Source organism: Kogia breviceps, chromosome 12 (genome assembly GCF_026419965.1).
Source record: "Kogia breviceps isolate mKogBre1 chromosome 12, mKogBre1 haplotype 1, whole genome shotgun sequence".
NCBI lineage: Eukaryota > Metazoa > Chordata > Mammalia > Artiodactyla > Physeteridae > Kogia > Kogia breviceps.
The window spans coordinates 16,621,624-16,644,827 of NC_081321.1; the positions used below are offsets into that span (position 1 = coordinate 16,621,624).

The 23,204-nt window shown below is 36.7% G+C and overlaps 1 protein-coding gene across 1 annotated transcript in view; it reads right to left on the minus strand.

The window, feature by feature from the left end:
* Positions 1–23,204, minus strand: part of ST8SIA1 (ST8 alpha-N-acetyl-neuraminide alpha-2,8-sialyltransferase 1) — a 146,968-nt gene that overhangs the window by 25,414 nt on the left and 98,350 nt on the right. The window lies entirely within an intron of this gene.

Genomic DNA, 23,204 nt, shown 5'->3' on the forward strand with positions numbered 1-23,204 from the left:
TCTAGGGACAGTGTCCATGCTGATTTAGTATGAATGCTGCACCAGTTGTTAGATCTGCGTCCCTCCTAGGTGCGAGGGTGTTTTCAGTTCTGGTGGCTCCTCTCATCATGATATACAACACAAGAGAAGGTGGCGTGAGGGGAAAGATTATTACCCAATTTTGGACCTTCTGAGCTCTGGACATAAGATCACCCAGAAGGGCAATGGGCCAACATATAAAACGCTGACAAGTTGTAGCATTTAAATGGTGGGCAAAGGGGGTAGAATTCTAGCAAAAGGCAGATGGGCAGCGAGGTGAGGAGACACCAGGAGAGTGTTCAATAACAGAAGAGAAAAGAGTTTCAGAAGTTTGTCGACAGTGCTAGATGCTGAGAAGAGATCTAGTGAAACGAAGATAGAAAATGCTACCTGGAGATTCAGTAACACACCTGTTTTCAGTGGCATCAGCTATTAGTAGAAATCAATCTAGATCATGGGTTGAAAACTCAAGTGTGTCCAGGGGCTAAGCTGATTAGGAAAATATATGCAGGGGCCAAGGACAGGACAAGAGGGAGTGGATCTAGAAATGGAATGTACGTGTCCCATCTAAAGGATTTCAAATTAAAAAGAAAAAGAAAAAGAAAGAATGGCTAAGTAAAACAGTCATGCAGACCAGGTCTGGCCCGCTGGCAACAAGTCAACCATGAAAACTTAATCAAAATTCCAAATGACAATGAGACCATGAAACCACAAAATCCCATTGAAGCAGATGAAAAAACATATGTAGTAGATTTGGTCTCTTGTTTATGAAATTAGTGATAGTCTCAGATAAGAAATTGGAAGACCTATAATCAAATTACAGAAATAATCAACAAATTCTATTATAATTTTCTTGCTTAACACGTGTTATCTTACTTAAGCCTTGTAGTAACTCTATGAAGAGGGCATTATCTCTTTTCTGCTGTAGAGGAAATTGAGGAACAGAGCAGTTAAGTACTCTAGAGAAGCTTCATAGCTGGAATGCATATAGTAGACTCCAGATTCCAACTCAGCTCAATCTGACTGGTGATTCAACGCTCTTTAAATCACACTGTGTAGCTTTTCCTTAAGGGGAAGATGTATGCCTCCTGCCCTGTATGAATTCATTCACCTGTGATCTGGGATACACTCCTTCTCACCTTCTCAAAGATCTGGTCCATGTTACCCTCTTTATTGCCTTTATCTTCATCCATTCCCTTCCACTGGCCCGTTTCCCCCATGTGAGCTCTTGGCCAATTCTCCCTCACTGAAAACAAACTAACAACAAACAAAAATTTTCTCAAAAGTACATCTTTCTCTAGCTGCTTCCTGATCTCTTTCTTTCCATCCATAGCTGATTTTTTCTTATCTCAAGTCACCCATACTCTCTGGGAGATTTCATTCACTTTCATTTCCCAAACTAGGACCCAAACTGGTAAGGGGTGGAAAATACTATTTTAACAACTGATGCCAGAGTCCTTTTTGGAAACAGAATTCCCTTTGTTTAAGTGTAGAGGGTGCTTTGGATGTTGAAAGTGAAATTCTAAGAGTATGTCCTGGGAGTAGAAAGGGAAATAAGTGATAATTAACCTCTTCTGCAAATGTAATTAATGGGAATTTGGGGGCGGGGAGAGCCAAAGGGTGAGATGAAGGGAGAAAGAAAAGAAATGAGGAGTAACAACATCCCAGGAGACTAGAGAGTAGCGGTAACTCACCAAGTAAGCCCTTCCCAGTGACACGGTGGTCAAATACTTTTAAGCACAGAAATGTCAGATGTTCCATCTTTATAATATTTGCTTGATAGTTTTTCAGTGTCTCCGATCTCTTACCTCAAACCTTCTATAAATTTTGCTACATATGCATAATGCCTTTGGGAACAGTATTCTGGAAAAGTTAAGGAAAGAAAGCTTTAATCCATGTCTACATTGATGTGGAGCAGGAAGAGACCAGTCACAGGAGATGAGATGAGGAGACAAGTAAACTGAAGGTAATTGAAGGAAACGGGTAATTGGAATAAACAATGATCATGTAAATTTAAGCTTATGGAAATTCCCAAAATACTGGGGAGAGCATTGAACTCTCTGGCTTATACAGGATAGGAGTTGCAGGTCAGTCTGAAAAAAATCTCAAGGGATAGGTTGACCTCTACTCACATCTAAAGTCATGTTGATGATTTTCTGATCTCTGGCTCCAGCCCAGTTCTCAAACATTCCAAAATTATGTGGCAGAATAGCATAATGGTTAAGAGCGTAAACTCTGAAGCCCTAACACCTACATTTGCATCTCCTGTCTAACTAACATTGTGAGCATGGTTAAGTTTCTTCAGCTGTATGTACTTCAGTTTCTTCATCTGTAAAACAGAGATATTAGTTGTATCTAGCTTATGGGGATGCTTTATTACATGAATTAATACTTGCAAAGTATTTAGAACCGTATCTGTCTCATTGTCAACACTCAATAAATATTAGCAATTTATTATTACAACCAATAGACTGCTGGTCATTTCCACTTTGATTCTTTTACACACTCAACAATTATTTATTGAGCACCTGTTATGTGCCAGGCATTGTTCTATGCAATATAGGATAGAGAAGTGAACAACATAAACAAAGTCTCTGCTCCCTAGGAGGCTTCATTTGAGTGAGAAGAGATACCCAATAAAGAAAAATGAACAAGATTTGAGGAGTTCCATGAAGAAAATAAAGTAGGAAGATAGGAAAGAGAGGGTGGGGTGTTGCTATTTTATTTAGAGTGACATTTTAGCAGAGGTCTAAAGAAAATGAGGCAGCAAGTCCTGTGGAGATCTGTAGGAAGCACCTCAATCTCAGCATCTTCCCTCCATTATCTTTTGTAACAACCATATTCCTTAACTGAACGAATGTCACAACCATTCACTGGTGACTGAACCCAGCCTTAAAACATGTATTCTTCCCCTTCTCACAGCTTAGTGACCAACTGGTCACTAAGTTTCCTTTTTATAACATCTTTTGAGTGTACTTTCTTGTCTCTCTCTATTATTTATGGGTTGAGCCACATGAAACGGACACTCTACAGATCAAAAACAGTTGAACATGGGCATGTGCTCACCAAACCCATCTTGTTTTCCTCCAGAGCATGCAAAAGGACTACTTCCCAGAATTCTTTGTGGCTGGGCAGAGCCGTGTGATGCGTTCTGGACGGAACTGCTGTATGACACTTCAGCCTGGACCCTAAAGTCTCTATCCCCAATATTCAATATCTGCCTGCCCTAGTCCTTCCTCTGTCAGTAACACAGAATAAAGCAGACACAGGCAAGGTTTCTATGGCCCCAGGGGAATGGTGGAACCACTGGAAAAAAGAAGTTTAGGTTCAGAAATGACAGCATGGAGCAGAACCCTTCCTCTTCCTCAGGTGCCCTCAAATTACATGTGAGTGAGAAAGGATACTTTATTGTATCGAGCCATGAAGATTTGCGGTAGTTTTTTATAGCAATTAGCCCACCCTCACTAATGCATATCCTCAATGCCACGGTTTTATTTCAGATTGCCATCAATCTTCCTCTGTGTCATAGCAACAACATCCAAATTGATCTCACAGTCTCCAACACATCCTTCTCAAGGCTCCCCAAGTCATTGTCCCAAGCCCCAAATTGACCATGTCAATCCCCCATCAAGGAGGAACTCTTCAATGGCTTGCCCCCAACTTGTCCAGGCAATCCTGGATAATCCCTGCCTACCTCTGCAGCCTCTCTTTTTTGCTATTGCTCATCAGCACTCTCTGCCTTTGCCCCGTCCAGCCCAATTACCTGCTCTTCCTCAAAGGAGCCATGCCCACTCACGCCTCCAAGCCATTGTACATGTTATAGCTTCTGTCTGAAGCGAACACCCCCATTGCCCTGTTAATTCCTAGTAATCTTTCAGGAAGCAACTCATGGCATCTGCTAGAGAGTTTTCCATGACCCCAAGCCTGGATTAGGTAGCTCACTTTGTGCCTTTTAGCACTTTAGTTTTATCAAGGTACTTACTACCTTGTCATGTAATTTTCTCTTTAAGGCTCCTTTACTGATTCCTGCAAAAAAGGCTAATTCCTTTATCTTTGTATTCCCTAAGCCAAATACTGTGCCTGACACAGTGTAGGCATTCATTGTGTATAAATGCATACAGGAATGAGTGAAATTTTAAGCATTTTTGCATCTTTGTCACAGAATGCATTTAATTCATTCCAAAATATGCTACAGGGCAAAACACAAAATTTTTCCCAGGAAAATTTTTTTTTTTCCCAGGAATACTAAGAAAATACAAGAGATACTTTTGATTGCCTTCACATTTGTCAAGCAGCATCTTTCACCGGTTTTTATGCAAACCATTCCCACCCCTGCCCTCCCCGCAAGCCTTAAAACTTGTAAGCCATTCCCACCCCCCACCCACCACCCCGTCTTAAACTGGAAAATGGGTAATTAGAAACTGAATAGCACTTTTTTAAATACAAATCTCTCATTAGAAGCTAGTTCATTTTCTTGTAAACAGAATATGATCATTTTTGACAAACATCAAACCCTCTAAGAATCATATAATCATTTTTCAATCTCACTAAGCATTTAGAAAAATTTCATTGTTTTCCGAGACAAATAAAACTGTGCTTGTTTCTCTGACCATAGGTGTTCTTTTGTGGTTTCTCCCTTTTGTTGTTCTCAGAATAGCAATTATATTTATTTCTTTAAAATTCCATATGAAATTAAAGCCACAGTAAACTTTAAAAACAGATATAGATTTATTTTAAGACATATAAAATTAGGTGAGGTATATTCTAATCTGTGGAATGTCATCACCTTTTAGGTAAAAGAAATATGGCAATGTTGGCACAAAGCAATAATCTTATATTTTAAAAAACAGATCCCATTTTAGAAGCCAATAGATACTGCCATATTCGTATCTCACAAAAAAAATTTTAATATAGATGGTGGTCTCAAATGTGGCTTCCAATGGTAGAGAGGGTACTTGGAGAAGACTGAACATTCAGCCTCTTCCACAGGCAAACTATGCAACGTTAAGCAAGTTACTTCATCTCTTTATGCCTCAATTTTTCTCCCCTGGAAAAAATGGAGACAACAAGAGCACCTAGTTATATGGTTGCTGTGAGATCTAGGTGAGTTCATACGTGTGATGCACCTTGAATAGTGCCCGGCACATAAGAATTCTTATAATTTTTGCTTTATCATCATCATCACCACCATGGTGGTCCTCTGGCCATCTCTAATGCAGCATGGTTTATCTTGTCTGGTCCTTGGGGTCTAGCTCTGGTGTCTCTGAGATGTGGTCAGTATCTCTGGTGTTTTTGGACACCAAGCTGGCCACTAGTACTCAAGTCTGTGGTCCCTTCTGCTGTCCCGGTAATCCATGGTTGCCCTTCCCCAACCTTGGGCCTCTTCTTCTATCGGTACTTTTTTTTTTTTTTGGCTGAGTCCCACGGCATGTGGGATCTTAGTTCCCCAACCAGGGATCGAACCCATGCCCCCCTGCAGTGGAAGCGTGGAGTTCTAACCACTGGACCGCCAGGGAATTCCCACTCCATCGGTGCTTTTAATGTTTTTGTATCTTCCTACTGGAAATATGGAAATGTCATGATTCTCAAAATATCACATGCAGGCTATGGAGAACTGGAGACATCATCTCAAGCCCAACCCTGGGCACTCTCTTTCAGCCATTTTTATTTACCTTCCAGCACCAAGATGGACTCCACTTGGGCTCCCAGTCTCCTTGAAGAGACACATAGTCCTTTCAGACACACACCCTGCTCATCCACACTATTAATACCCTAACTCTCTAATTTATACCATCACCTGGAAAAAAGAAGAGGAGGCATGAGGACAGATGGGGAAGAAAGGAAAAAGAGAGAGAAAACAGAAGAATAGGAAACAAAGGGACATGAGAAAGGGGGGGTAAATCAAAAATACTGCCAAAAACAAATGGAAAGATAAAATCAGGGGATCAAAAACTTGTGTGGTACAGGGTTAGAGAAACAAATAGAGAAAAGGAACAAAAATTATTTCACTTCTTTCCCTGTCACTGACTCCATTCTCCATCTGCCACAGTGAACCAAGTTGCAGAGGGAAATAGCAAAGTGAAGAAAGTAACGAAGAAGAGGAGGTGAGGTGTGTCTCACTTGCTCTCTTCAACTTCAAGGACTAATTATACATCCATTCCCTCTCACCTCCAATTCTTTCAAATCATGAACTGCAAATAGCCCCAGACAAACCTCGGTAGGCTGCAGAACAGTTGATTCTGTGGCTAGGTAAAAACAGAGGCTAAGAGTTCATTATATGACAGTTGTTGAAAATAGAACATCTATTTTCATTTCATGTTGTGATTCAAGTGTTAGTGGATTACATCTGCTTTTAAAGTAAACCGTCTTTTCCCACTTACACTTCTATTAGATGTGCGGGCAAATGGCGACTCCTTCCATTTCTATCCGTCCTCAGTCACTGCCTGTCTACACTAGAAAGTATTTTGATAATAAATTTTATATGTTATATATACCCAGCAGCCATTCTCCTATCTCTCTAAACATGGTTAATACCAACCTTCTTCTCCCACTGTTCAAAAATGGAAAAGAAAGTTAAAAAAAAACAGAACAGCACATATATTGGAATCTTCTTAGTACCATGCTCTATAATCACAGTGTGTTAGGATAACAGACCAAATATATTTCTAGGAAGGATGAATTTGGGAAAAAAGTGCATTGATTTATTATATCTGTTATTGGATTAATTTGTTTTTAACATGAGAGTCTCTATCTGTCAGCATCATCCTGTAGGGGTTTCCTGTAACTAGGTCGGGCAGTTAAGTTCCTCCTTAGAATCTCTGAGAAAAGCCTTCTGCTAGGTCATATGCTAAGTTGGAAAAGCATGGTCCAGACAGATGTTCAGCAAAAGAAGGTGCCTCACAAGAAGGAACTGTAGGAAAAAAAAACAAAACAAAAAAACCCCTTTTTGCTCTTCTTGAGTAGTTTTATTTCAGGAATCGATTTACATGAGAAAATCCTTAATTTTCCAAAAAGAAAATCTCTAATACTTAAGGAGGAGAGAAATGATACCGAAGTTTTACGTTTTTGTCACAGTTGGTAAAAATTATTCATTCAAAATACCAAAGGAATTTTAATTAAAAGTAGAGCACTCTGTGTGAAAGAAAAGTAAGTAATATTATTGCTAGTTAACTAGGAAAAGACCATATACATACCCTCTTTCTGAGTTTTATTTTTCTTTGCAAGCAATTATTACAGCTCATTGATTTATTTATGACTGAGAAATAAAATTAGCTTATTTATATATTAATAGTAAATAAGTCTATATAGTAGAGATGGTTCATTTTATGTGTCAACTTGATTGGGTCATGGGGTGCCCAGATGTCTGGTTAAATATTATTTCTGGGTGTGTCCAAGAGGGTGCTTCCAGATTAGGATTTGAATCCATCTGAGTAAAGCAAGTAGCTCTCCCCATCATCCAAGCCACTGAGGGCGCAAAAAGAACAAAAAGACAGAGGATGGGAGAATTCATTCCCTCTGCCTGATTACTTTAGCTGGACATTGGTCTTCGGCTTTTGGATTGGGACTTAACATCATTGGTTTTGAGGCCTTTGGACAGGGACTGGAACCTAACTATGTATTCTTGGTTCTCAGTCCTACAAACTTGGACTGGAAGTAAGCCACCAGTGAAGAATCCTTGTACTCCTGGGATAAACCCCACTTGATCAAGTTGTATGATCCTTTTAATGTGCTGTTGGATTCTGTTCGCTAGTATTTTGTTGAGGATTTTTGCGTCTATGTTCATCAGTGATATTAGCCTGTAGTTTTCTTTCTTTGTGACATCTTTGTCTGGTTTTGGTATCAAGGTGATGGTGGCCTCGTAGAATGAGTTTGGGAGTGTTCTTCCCTCTGTTCTATTTTGGAAGAGTTTGAGAAGGATGGGTGTTAGCTCTTCTCTAAATGTTTGATAGAATTCGTCTGTGAAGCCATCTGGTCCTGGGCTTTTGTTTGTTGGAAGAATTTTAATCACAGTTTCAATTTCAGTGCTTGTGATTGGTCTGTTCATATTTTCTATTTCTTCCTGGTTCAGTCTCAGAATATTGTGCATTTCTAAGAATTTGTCCATTTCTTCCAGGTTGTCCATTTTATTGGCCTAGAGATGCTTGTAGTAATCTCTCATGATCCTTTGTATTTCTGCAGTGTCAGTTGTTACTTCTTTGTCATTTCTAATTCTATTGAGTCTTCTCCCTTTTTTTCTTAATGAGTCTGGCTAATGGTTTATCAACTTTATCTTCTCAAAGAACCAGTTTTTAGTTTTATTGATCTTTGCTATCATTTCCTTCATTTCTTTTTCATTTATTTCTGATCTGATCTTTAGGATTTCTTCTGCTAACTTTGGGGTTATTTTGTTCTTCTTTCTCTAATTGCTTTAGGTGTAAGGTTAGGTTGTTTATTTGAGATGTTTCTTGTTTCTTAAGGTAGGATTGTATTGCTATAAACTTCCATCTTAGAACTGCTTTTGCTGCATCCCATAGGTTTTGGGTCATCATGTTTTCATTGTCATTTGTTTCTAGGTATTTTTTAATTTCCTCTTTGATTTCTTCAGTGATCTCTTGGTTATTAAGTAGTGGATTGTTTAGCCTCCATGTGTTTGTATTTTTTACAGATTTTTTCCTGTAATTGATACCTAGTCTCATAGTGTTGTGTTCAGAAAAGATACTTCATACGATTTCAATTTTCTTAAATTTACCAAGGCTTGGTTTGTGACTCAAGATATGATCTATCCTAGAGAATGTTCCATGAACACATGAGAAGAATGTGTATTCTGTCATTTTTGGATGGAATGGCCTATAAATATCAATTAAGTCCATCTTGTTTAATGTATCATTTAAAGCTTGTGTTTCCTTATTTATTTTCATTTTGGATGATCTGTCCATTGGTGACAGGGGGGTGTTAAAGTCCCCTACTATGATTGTGTTCCTGTCGATTTCCCCTTTTATGGCTGTTAGTATTTGCCTTATGTATTGAGGTGCTCCTATGTTGGGTGCATAAATACTTACAATTGTTATATATTCTTCTTGGATCAATCCCTTGATCATTATGTAGTGTCCTTCTTTGTCTCTTGTAATAGTCTTTATTTTAAAATCTATTTTGTCTTTTATGAGAATTGCTACTGCAGCTTTCTTTGATTTCCATTTGCGTGGAATAAAAAGAACTGAGGAAAGTCTCAGAGACCTCTGGGACAATATTAAATGCACCAACATTCAGATTATAGGGGTCCCAGAAGAAGAAGAGAAAAAGAAAGGGACTGATAAAATATTTGAAGAGATTATAGTTGAAAACGTCCCCAGTATGGGAAAGGAAATAGTTAATCAAGTCCAGGAAGCACAGAGAGTCCCATACAGGATAAATCCAAGGAGAAACACACCAAGACACATATTCATCAAACTATCAAAAATTAGATACAAAGAAAAAATATTAAAAGCATCAAGGGGAAAACAAGTAACACAGAAGGGAATCCCCAAAAGGTTAACAGCTGGTCCTTCAGCAGAAACTCTGCAAGCTAGAAGGCAGTGGCAAGACATATTTAAAGTGATGAAGGAGAAAAACCTAAAACCAAGATTACTGTACACAGCACAGATCTCATTCAGATTTGATAGAGAAATTAAAACCTTTACAGGCAAGCAAAAGCTAAGGGAGTTCGGCACCACCAAACCAGCTTTACAACAAATGCTAAAGGAACTTCTCTAGACAGGAAACACAAGAGAAGGAAAAGACCTACAATAACAAACCCAAAACAATAAAGAAAATGGTAATAGGAACATACATATCAATAATTACCTTAAACATAAATGGATTAAATGCTCTAAGCAAAAAACATAGACTAGCTGAATGGATACAAAAACGACCCGTATATATGCTGTCTACAAGAGACCCACTTCAGACCTAGGGACACATACAGACTGTAAGTGAGGGGATGGAAGAAGAGACATGTTCTTATAATTCAACGTGTTGAAAGTCAATATAAATCCTGTGTAAAAAATTCTTAACCTGGTACTCCTTCTGGGTCAACCCCTTAATGTTTTATCACTGGAGTGCAACCTACTCTCAATGGATCTGCATGAAAGTATCAGGAAAAATTAGGCTATTCCAGTATTTACTAATTATGTACTAATTATTCTTTTAAAGTAACATTTGATCTGACCTGCTACTTAATGCTGAGGATTAGAACTTCAGAGAGGGAAAGAGAAAGGGAAGAAACAAATGGACACTGAGGTGATAGCTACTCCATGTCAGGAGGTGGGTTCTTGTTGCCAGGCTCACTTCCACTGCTCCCAGGACAATGTTCCTCAAAAGATGCACAGAATGTTCTGACTTTCTGAATTCAGTACATAAAATTTGGGGTCCAAGCCAATCTTACTTAGATCTGGAAAGGCAGGAACACACACACACAAAATCAGGGCTTCATTCTATTGTCTGCTCTTCTAACTCAGAGGGCTACTGCATCATCAAAAGGAGTTAACATTAGGAGAAAATGTAAAATAACAACTTGCTTTTAATAATTTTTTTCCTATTATAAAACTTTGCAGCCAATTTGGAAAATGTTTGTTTCCTTAGGGATTTTCTATGCATATAGTTTTACATAGTTGAAGCATATGCATTTATATACTTATTTTTTCACTTACTATGTGGGCATTTTACCATTTGTTAAAATTATTCATGAATTTTATTCCATAATATCATTGCATAATATTCCATCAATATGGACACTAGTTACAAAACCACTGATACATTTTTGTATGTCTAAAGAGTGCAAATGTTTTCAAATTATTTACAACATGATATGTGTGCTTGTACACACTAGGGTTTTTTTCCCTTTATTTTTAGGACAGATTTGTAGAAAAATTATAAAACGTCTATTTTAAGTAGTTTTTATTTATCAACTTTTCAAAGAATCAACTTTAGCTTTTTAGATCCCCTCTGCTGTACTTTTGTTTTCAGGTTATTCTTTTCCGGGTTTCTGTTGTTGCTTTTCCTTCTTTCAATCCTTTGGAGATCCTGGGACTTGAAGTTGATGCTGTGATGGAATAAGTCTTGAGGGTCTTCAGGGAAAGACTAATGTTATTTTGAATGGGCAAGGGATATGAATTGTTGTGACCCAAGGCAGATTATATTTTCCAAAGATGACCACAGTAACATTTCCTATCATACATATGCTTTTAACAATGTGACTTTGACACTTCTCCTAACAACAGGCAGATCTGTGCTAGGACTCTTTCCTCTCGAAGCTGGGTGGGCCTTTGTGATTACCTCAACCTATAGAATGTGATGGAACTGACCTATATGTCATTTCCATTGTGAGGTTATACAAATGTCACGACTTCTGCCATGTTCTCTTTGGACACTAGCTTTGGTGGAAGCCAGCTACCATACAAACAATCCAACTGTACTGAGGCTGGCATTCTGTGAGGGAGCCCAAGCAAGCTCACAAGGAGAGACCACATGGAGATCCCTGAAACTAGATGGAGAAAGAGAGATGCCCAGCCAACCCCAGCTGCTCCAATCCTTCATCATTTCAACTCCAGTTATTGGATGAGAGATCATAAGCCAGATCTCCTGAGCCTGGTCCTTCCTGAATTCCTGACCCACAGAAACTGTGAAAGACAATAAAATGACTGTTGTTGTTTAAGCCATGGCGAATGATTTGCTATTGAGCAATAAATAAATGAAACAAGAGCTTTAAAACACTTCAATCTCTCCCTCCCAATTTAAGTGATGTTATTTTCCAGTACAGTCATCCCTTGGTATCTGCAGGGAAGTAGTTCCAGGACCCAGTCCATGGATACTCACATCCCTTAAAGCAGGCTCTCCGTATCTGTGGCTTCTACAAATCATACGTAAAGATAATGTATAATTATTATTTCATATGGGTGAGGTTCATTTAGATTTATTTATATGTTTACCAATTTCTTTGCCATCCCAGATTTTCCTTCTAAAGTAACATTCTTTTTTCCTGAAATACATTCTTTAGAATTTCTTTCTCTGAAGGTCTGCTGATGGTAAATAATCTGTCTGTTTTTACAGAAAATGTTTTTCTTACTTCAAAGACAATTTGTACACACTCCTATGTTGATAGTTTCTTCTCAGCATTTTGAAGATATTTTCCCACTGATTTCTCTTTTTTTAAAAAAATTTGTATTGGAGTATAGTTGATTTACAATGTTGTGTTAGTTTCAGGCGTACAACAAAGTGAATCAGTTATACACATACATATATCCAATCTTTTTTTTTTTTAGATACTTTTCCCATACAGGCCATTACAGAGTATTGAGTAGAGTTCCCTGTGCTATACAGCAGGTTCTTACTAGTTATCTGTTTTATATATAGTAGTATGTATATGTCAATCCCAATCTCCCAACTTATCCTCCCCCCCAATCCCCTGCTAACCATAAGTTTTAACATCTGTGACACTACTTCTGTTTTGTAAATAAATTCATTTGTACCCTTTTTTTAGATTACACATATAAGTGATATCATATATTTGTCTTTCTGTGTCTGACTTACTTCACTCAGTACGACAATCTCTAGGTCCATCCATGTTACTGCAAATGGCATTATTTTGTTCTTTTTATGGCTGAGTAATATTCCATTGGATATATGTACCACATCTTTATCCATTCCTCTGCTGATGGACATTTAGGTTGCTTCCATGTCCTGGCTATTGTAAATAGTGCTGCAATGAACACTGGGGTGCATGTACCTTTTTGAATTATGGTTTTCTCCAGGTATATGCCCAGGTGTGGGATTGCTGGGTCATATGGTGGTTCTATTTTTAGTTTTTTAAGGAACTTCCATACTGTTCTCTATGGTGGCTGCACCAACTGACATTCCCACCAAAAGTGTAGGAAGGTACTCTTTTCTCCACACCCTCTCCAGCATTTATTGTTTGCAGATTTTTTGATGATGGCCATTCTGACTGGTATGAGGCGATACCTAGTTGTAGTTTTGATTTGCATTTCTCTAATAATTAGTGAAGTTGAGCATCTTTTCATGTGCTATTTGGCAATCTGTACAACTTCTTTAGAGAAATGTCTGTTTAGGTTTTCTGCCCATTTTTGGATTGGGTTGTTTTTTTTTTTTTTGATATTGAGCTGAATGAGCTGTTTGTATATTTTGGAGATTAATCACTTGTCACCTGCTTCATTTGCAAATATTTTCCCCCAATCTGAGGGCTGTCTTTTTGTTTTGTTTATGGTTTCTTTTGCTGTGCAAAAGCTTTTAAGTTTAATTAGATTCCATTTGTTTTTTCCCATTGATTTCTGACTTCCATTTTTACTGTTGGAAGAAGTCTGCTTTTAGTGTAATGACCATTCTTTTGCAGGTAATGTCTTTTTTCTCCAGCTGCTTTTAAAAGCTTCTTATTATCTTTAGTTCAATTTTACTAAAATGGTCTAGGATTGCATTTTTTAAAAATTTAATTCATGTTTGATACTTTGTTTTTTGTATTTATGGATTACATTACTCTTTAAATCTGAAGAAGTCTCAACTTTTACCTCTATTTTATAATTCCACAATTCCATTTAAAGAAAGACTGGACTGGTAGTCATTCTTATTCCAGTCTCCAAGTTTCTTTGTCTTGTCTTCATATTTTGTATATCTTTGTATCTAAAAAATTATTTGCTCTATTTTTCAATTCACTGATTCTCTTCAGTTATGTCTAATCTGATGTCTGTCCATTTCAACAATTATATTTTCATTTCTAAATTTCTTATTTGGGGGACTTCCCTGGTGGTCCAGTGGTTAAGAATCTGTCTTCCAATTCAGGGGAGGCGGGTTCAATCCCTGGTCAGGGAACTAAGATCCCACAAGCCATGGGGCAACTAAGCCCACACGCTCTAGAGCCCGCACGCCACAACTAGAGAGTCCCCATGCCGCAACAAAAGATCCCGCATGCTGCAACTAAGACACAATGCAGCCAAATAAATAAATATTTTTTAAAAAATAAAAAAAATCCTATTTGGTTCTTTTTTAAAGGTATCTAGGTAATTTTGATATTTTCTTGCTGACTTTTGATTCATATTTATTTTTTCTATAAGAATTTCATACTTAGTAATATATTGCATCTGACAATTTCAGTAAATTCTCAGGCATGTCTATCCACAATTTTTGTTTACTTTTTATCTCTGAGGACTTTCAATATTGTGAATTTCAGTGTTTCCTTATGAGCTTATGTCTGTTTGAAGGTGGTATTCTGAGAGCTTTCCTCTAGAAGAAATTTGTGTTTGCTTCTATTAGAAGCCATAGACTGCTAATATGACTTGGGACCACATTGTCCCTTATCAAGGCTTAAATTTACCACATTAACATGGTAAATCCAGGGCTTGGTCTCCTGTTCTCAGCTTTGGTATCAGAATTTTATAGTTCACAATGCTTGGTCTGGTTTTAGGTTCATGATTTTCTGTTTTGTGTTTTGGGGTTTTTTGTTTGTTTGGGGGAGAAGCATGCAGATACTCTTGGAGATTCCCTGAATTCGATGAGGCCAATAATGCATTAAAAATATGTTTTAACCAAGAACAAAATGTATTCCAACAGGAGAGTCCTCCTGAGTAGCTATTCTGGGTATTAATCAGAATAGCTTCTACTGGCCACAGCTACATTATTTCATTTACATCTCTCAACAATCCTCAAGGTAAATAATTTTATTCTCAACTCACAGCGGGGAGGTTAAGTAACTAACTTTACATAGCTAGCAAGTATGAAGCACTTACTAGCAGTGGCACTAGAATTTGAACACAAAGTCTGTTTAAAGCCAAAACGTGGATAACTATTTCATCCAGACACAAACTCCATACAGATCTACACCCTTTTAGAGGCATCTCTTCTCTGTCTTCTCCTTGCTCTCTCTAGCTCCAGTTTTAGCATCTGCCTTTTAATTCCCTTATATCACAGCAGATGTTAGACAGAATGGCTATCAGTGACTGCCAAACCTTGGTGCAAACACTGATAAACTGCTCTAAGTTTGGAGAGAAAAGAAAAAAGAAGTCAGCGGGCAGAAGAGATGGAGATGTTTAGGAACACAGTCTGAGGCATGAGTCATGTAGAATGTTAAAAAGAAGTTGCTATAAACCCTCTTTGGATCCAAGTCATTCTCCTCAAAGCTCAAATTATTTTTGAAAAAGTACATCAATAAAATAAGCAATTGTTTTCCCAGATAATACCTCTACACTCCCAAGTGCCTTTAGTAAAATAAGAGGTGATAACCATTGGATAGTCTCTTTCACTTGTACGAAAAGAGATTACCCAGTTTCTACCTGATATTAGAAACTTCAAAATAAATATTTGGATCTTATATAAAGTCCTTCCAGTCAACTAAAAGCTACACACTTACAAATTTTAAAAGGTTAACTTCACCATGATTTGTACTCCATTTGTTCTGATAGCTTTTTTGTTCCTTAATTTATGTCAACTTTTAAAAAAAAGAGGAACCAAGTTTTCCCTGCTAAGCATTTGATTAATACTGCTTTGAAATATCTGTTACTAAAAAATTTATCTCCTTAGTTTAAGACCATAGAAACATTTTAACTGACATCAAAAAATTCATTAAATTTCCTTTTTAAAGACAATTTAAACCAGAAATTCAGTTTGAAGGATATTTAAAATATATTTATTCACTTATTCATTCATTCCCTAAAATTTACTGTGCATGTCCTGTATGCCAAAAAACATGCTGGGGTCTCAAGAGCACAGATAAAAGATTCTTGACCCCAAGCTGTTCACACTGATACTACTGCCTCTAATATGCCCACATGGAAGCACACACTCGGAACACTGATGCTCTTTTTTGTGGCTGCAAATAATAATTACTGCCCAAGCTGGAGCCTCAAAGCTCAAAAGTAATATCATAACAGGACAATCAATTAAGTTCCAGTTTTTATTTTTTAACCATCATTTGCCCAAATATGTACTGAACACCTGATACGGGCAAAATGGCTAACTGAGTTTTCAATTCTTTTGAAAAATTAAGCAACAAGCTTTGAGAAGTGTAATCTCTAATTTTACTTGATAGAATGACTCAGTTTGGGTCAGTGAATTTTAATCCTATTGTGAGTAATGGAAGCCTTGGAAAATAGGATTCAAAAAATACATAATACACATACATAAAATCTTAAAAATAAATTTCAGAAGGGGTCCTCTGGACCCCCTTCATGGATTCCAAGACCACAGAATGTCTGCTGACTGGGAGCAACGTCAGGGTATGAGTTGTATTTTCTTCAACTTTGTATTCTCTGTCTCAGAGTAGATTTCAAAATATATTTGTTGAATGAGCACCTCTGCAACTTTGTTCTTGTGAAGCTCCCTTTTTAATATCCCTCTTCCCCCATGAATTTCCAAATCCTCAAATTCCACATATGCACTTTTCTAAAACATTTACTCGAGACTAATCTGATAGCCTAAACAACTATTTTCCAAACTCTACTTTCATAATTTTCCCTTGTCCACTTCACAAAAGGCATACCTCCTATTATCCCAAATATTATAATGATGCAGTGCCCCAGAGTGTAAAAGCCACCAGGCAACCAAAGAAACATTTGTAAGGTACATACTTTCTGAAGACGTGTCCCCTGAGAAAAAGCAAAAAGATCTGTATAAGAAATAGATGGAGGCTGTGCCTTATTTTATACAGGGGACAAACTCTTGGCAACTCCTATACTTTACTTATATGTTGAATAATTAGAACTCAGAAGTGAGATGTTTGTATGGGGTTACATCTCAGCACTTAATTGAATAAAATGGAGTCTGCCTTTTTCTGACAGAAAGTCAACTCAACTTAATGAACTAATTTGACAAAGCGCACTGGCTTTGCTATGAGGACATGGAACATCCAAAAAGCTAAATCTGCACTTCTGAGACTTTGACAATATGTATTTAAATATGCACAATGCAGAAAGCTCTGAAAGTTCATGCTTGGCAACAACTTAACTTCATGCCCCCCCAAATTATGTAACTTTTAAAAGATCAAGGAAATAATGACGGATTTTAAAAATTCTTTTAAAGGGTATTTGAACAAAAATGTTTGTTGGACCAATGGGTTAGAGCTGGTACATGTGAATAAAGGGTAACCCTGTGAAGGGATCCTTGTTGCCCCTCCACCTACAAAACCCCGCAAAGGAAGGAAGAGGACAACAGCAGCGGGTCTGAAGATACAACAGACTCTGCTGTCACATTAGGATAACTTCTCTAACCCATAAAAATGCAATCAGAAGTTGAATGCGACTGAAAAGCCCTTTCTAATCTGTGTCCCGGGCACCCCAACTAATCCTTTTGTTCTAGGTGCTGTCAAAAAGGGTTCACTATATACCCATTGAAAAACAACCTGTTAAGAGAATAGCACTCATCTGAAGTGTTCTTATTACCACACACTCAAAAAAGCAGGGGCACAAGGAAACTTTTGGAGGCGATGGTTATGTTTATTACCTTGATGATGGTGATAGTACCATCGGTGTATGCATATGCCCAGACTCATCAAATTATACACATTAAACATGTGCAGTTTTTTTTGTATATCAATTATACCTCAATAAAGCTTTTTTAAAAACTGAGATTGTACTCTAGACAAGATATCCTAACAAAGGCTATAGCAGATCCCCTTCTTACTGAGAATTTCTACTAACTACATCAACGAATATTACCTTCTCTAACCTTATTTTTCCTACAGGCAGAATAATGTGTACATTATAAATATATATATACACATTAATTATACATATATAATGTGTGAATCATCATTATGGGTGCCTCTCATATATACTGAATTTTCTCACGCCTGTTCTATCTTGATACCGATATCTTTTCTACGAGAATTTTGTAGTGAAAACTCATAGTGCTTATAACTCTCAGTGGAATATTTTTATAAGAATCAAGGATCTGGAGGACAGCCATGAAAATTAGTGGTACTTAGGCATTTCCACTGCACATCTTTGCCCAATGAATTTGATTTTTAGTCACATGAAAGTGCAAGACACTGCCAGCATCTAGGGTGCGCAAAGCTTTGGGAGGAGACTACAAGATCTGAATAAAAAGCTTCCTGAATCCAACACTCTCGTCCCCTGAGAAGGAACCGCTTGTTGGTCCTCAGAATTGTTATGGACGTGTCTCTAAACCATCCTGTTAATTAGTTTTCTTTTTACCTTTATATGGACATCCTACTGTATTTTTTATGACTCCCCTCTTTTTGTCAATATCAGGTTTTTGAAGTTCACCCACTTTATTGTGGGTGGTCATAGGTAGTGGCGGTAAGGCATTCCACTATGTGAACATACCTGAATCCATTGGTTCATTCCACCATGAATTCACAATCCACTATTTTAATTTTTAGCTACTATAAACGTTATTATACATTTCTCTCTTATAAATACTGTTTTTCTCTAGGGTATATAACTAGGAGTGGAACTGCGAGGGCGTGGAGCATGTGTCTCCAACCCTACTACATAATGTCAAAACACATTCCAGAGTGGTTGGAACCATATTCCCTCCAAATAGCATACATGGTACTTTCGGGTCCACATCCTCACTAACAGTTGGAATAAGTTCCGTCAACCTGATGGATGTGTAATGATAACTCCTAGGGATTTTTATTTGCATTTTTTTCTGATTACTAATGCGGTAGAGCATCTATTCATTCATTTATTGGCTATCTGGAGTTGTTCTATGATGTCTGGTTCAACTCTTTGACTTATTTTCCTACCGGTTTTCTGTTTTTCATGTTCAATTACTTTATTTCTAAATTACACGTAAAAGAGTTACTTGTATATGCTGGATCCAAGTCCTTTGTTAGTTGTCTTCCTCTAAAATGTGGTTGTATGTGCCCTACTTCTACCACGTCTTCTTATGAATAAAATTTCCCAATTTTAATAAATCAAACTTATCAGTCTTTTCCCTTCTATTTAGTGCTATGTGATTCTTATATAAGAAATCACAAGACCTATGTTATTTTCTACAAGCTTTCTTGTTTTGCTTTTCAAAGATAGGTCTTAACCATCTGGAAATGATATTTGGTATAAGGTATGAGGTAGAGGTATAATTTCATAGACACCTAACTGTCTCCACATCATTTTGGAAAATTTGTCCTTTTCTCTCTGATCTACAATATTACCTCTGTCATATATTAAGGATCTATATATATGTGAATCTGATAACTACAGAAGGAGAAACGAAAGGGTCAAAAATTAAATGTTTAAGAGGCAAAGTAAACCTGTTGGTTAAGATTAAGTTCAATATAAAGAATTAGTGCAAGGTTAAGCAAGAATCATTAGAATTAATATTATTTGACATTTAGGTTGTCCAAAATGTCCCTCAATAAAATTCCGTAATTTTTCTATAGAGGGTTTGATTTTTGTCTAATTGTTTGTTTGTTTTTTTGGTCGAGCCACGTGGCTTGCGGGATCTTAGTTCCCTGACCAGGGACTGAACCCAGGCCGGAACGGTGAAAGCACCGAGTCCCAACCACTGGACCACCAGGGAATTCCCACTGTCTAACTGTTAAGTATATAAAAGTATCTGATGTTACTGGGATATATTTTTCCATATTTCACAAAATGGAACTGCTATATGCATTTTGATTTTGTATTCAAACATCCTGAAACATTGAATACACTTTGTTAAGCAAAAAAACCTTTCGCTCCCTTTTCCAAAATGACTTATCACTTGTGGAAACTCAATTTTCTCCTTGTGCAACATATGGATCACCTGGAAAGATGGGGTGTGCGATGGTCACTGGTTAAGAGTATGGGTTTTGGATTGAGACAAGTCTGGGTGAAGTCCCAGACTGATGACCAACAGCTGTGAATAAGAGCAGATGACAAAACTTATGTCACATTTGTTTTTCTGTAAAAACACACATTAAAATACGTCCTCATTAGGATTATTTTGAGATTAAAAGAGGCAATGCATATAAAGAACACAGAACCTGGCACATAGAAACACTGACTAAATGTTGACCCAGCATTGATCATAATGACTCTTGCTTGCCTTGCATTAATTCTTTATATTGAACTTTTTTCCCTTCAAACAATTATTGATCCTTTCCTTTCTCCTTCTGTAGTTATAATTTTTCTCAAAATCACAATCTCACTTTCTCTTTCATCTTGCTCTGTCTTGTTCTAAATAAATACCCGTTTTCACGAGCTTTTTAAAATCTTACCACCAACTCCACACATTCAGGTAGAAAAATAGACTCTTTTGTCCTTCAGTGTAATGTATTGCATGCTTCATTCCCCTCTAGGAACGGAAAAGTATTATACTATGGTCATGCAAGAAATTACCATTGGGGTAAACTGGATGAAGAGTACAAAGGACCTTCCTGTACTTTTTTTTGTTTTTCAACTTCTTGTGAATCTGAAATTATCTAAAAAAAATTTAAATAATCAAAGAAAAATATTTCTGTAAGTGTTCTCTTGACCTTTTGCTCATTCTCTTGAGTCTGATATGAATCCTTCCCAATTTTTAAAATTGCACATTTTTATGATTTCCAGAACCCCAATCCACTTAATTGAATTAAAGAGACATCATCATCATTGTTGATTTTCTGACATCTTCCTGATCAGACCCCCAAGCCCTCTCACAAAAACCCACAACAAACCCAAGACTGAGTGAGAGTCAATAACTAATCTGTAAAAGAGAAATGTTTTGTTTTCTTATTCTTCCCAACTCCTTGCTATGCTACATTAGTTTATGTCAGCAAACAAATCACACTAAAAATTAAAGACAGAGCACTGATTTTTGGTCATTCATTTAACTTATTCAATACTAACTCACAAAGTTGACTGGCATTTTTGGTTTTCAGTGACATTTTTAAAACTAACTGTTTGTTATGAAAGTAATATACCTATAAAGCTATATTCACTGACAGCAAAAAGGCTTACCATACAAAAATGAACAGAAAACTAAAGTACAAATTTTGGAAAATGTCAAATCATATATGTAGCATTAAGTCAAAAAAATAGGAAGAATAATCTGAATATAGAAAGAACAAAAACACAAAACTGTTAAGTCCATTTATACAGTCTTCATGAAACCTAAGAGGACATTATATCCATCAAAAATATGCTTCTATGAAAAAAATAATTTAGCTCACAAAAAATAAAAATACAATTAAAAAGTGGAAGTGGTAGACTACATAGCAGAATGAACACAACTAAAATACGATTTATTGAGCAGAAAGGGGTTATTCTTGGGACACAACACACACAAAAAGCTACATGGTACAAGGAGAGAGTTAGAAATCCTGGTTAATATATCTAGAAGTTTTAATATCCACTTAATAGGAGGACTAGAAAGAGAGAGCAAATATAATGAAGAAGAGGAAATAATCAGGCATATAAGAGAGAGAATGTTCACAAAGATGAAAAGCAATACTAATGATAGCTAACATTTATATAGTGCTTACAATATACCAGGCACGCTGTTCTAAGCATATATGTAATTATAATATACATATATACAGACACATATATACATCTACATATATATGTAGTTTAATTCATTCTAAGTATGAATTAAACGAAGTATTATTATCCCTGCTTTACAGATGAGGAAACTGAAGGAGGAAGTGTTAAGTAACTCAGTCAAGCTCACACAGCTGTGAGTGGGCGAGCAGGAAGCGAAAACCAAGTCATCTTGCTTTAGAGGACAGACTCATAACCACTACACCTCCACATCTTCCAACTCAAAAGACCTCTCATTAATGTGCCAAGCAACATTAATGAAAAAAGAGACCCACTCTGAGATGTATCTTGGTAAACTTTCTGAATTTAAATAGTAAAAAGAAATGTATAAGTTTTAGTGGAGGAAGGAAAGAAAGAGTTCCCTCAATCAAAAAAAAATGAATAAATTTCCATTAGATTTTTGCTTGGCAACTCTGGGTGTCGGAAGATAATGAAACAATATCTTCAAAGTTCTGAAGAATATATGGAATATCTGAAAAAAGTGTACCTCGTGTTAGTTATAGTTATTTACAAATGGTGAGGCTTGGGGTGATTCTTTTTGTTACCATCTTCTTTGTATTTTTCTCTCTTAATTTCTTACAATGAACATATATTTTTGTGGAAAAACATTAAGATCAGTGTTATAAAAATAAAGATAGTCACATGGATTAAATTTCTTAAGTATGAAAAATGAAACTATAAATGCACTAAAAATACACAGGATAATATTTTCTCATTGGAGGGGATGTGGGTAAGGAAGATTGTCTAAAGATAGTTTTTTTTTTTTAAAAAAAAGGAAAAGACTAACAAGTTTCATTGTATAAAAAATGTTGAGTTCTGATAGGACAGAAGTTAAACAGACTAGAAGAAAATATTTGCTCCATATATAGCAAACAAAGACTTAATATCTATACAGTTCTTATAAATCAACAGGAAAATAGTTTGTAAAAAGAAAAAAAGTACGAAATGAGCAAAAAATGCAAATAGGCAATTCACAGAAGAAAAAATACTAATAGTCAATACCCACTCAGCCCTTCTTATATTCAAAAAAACCCACATATTAAATAAAAAATAATGTATCACCTTAACTCAGCAAACTGACAAAAATTTAAAAGATGAAGAGCACATAATGTTTTCAGTACTGGAAAACAGGCAGTCTGATCCATGACCGAAGAGGAAGTAAATGGTACATTTTGGAAGTGTAATTTCACAGTATCTGTCAAATTAAAAATTGGTTGTGTTTCCCAACATCTATTTTATGGGAATACTTACTTATGAACCAAAACAAGTAGCGTAGCATTGTTTATCAAGTGACACACAAGTGCTGTCCACTTGGATAAGACTTCCTTAGGTGGCAAATGCCTGAGCTTAGAATATCTGGGTATTTCACTATTAACTGCTAGTGTACATGGGACAGCATAAAGGCGATGTTCAACTCTTCTTTTCACAGAGATTGAGTCATTCTCTACAATGAACAGTCCTTGGATAAACAGCTCACAGCTTACTGCTTCATCAACTAGAGACCGACGACCCCCAGAAGCTCCCACAGCAGCTGCCAAGATTTCTGGAATCGATACTAGAGTAAGAGTTTTCCATCTGCTTTCCCAAATCTGACTGAATATCATGTGATGTACTATATTGTAACATCATATAATCACACATTCCTGTACATTCCCACAATATTGCTACTTTCATGCGTGCATATGCAGTAAAGTGGTCACTTCT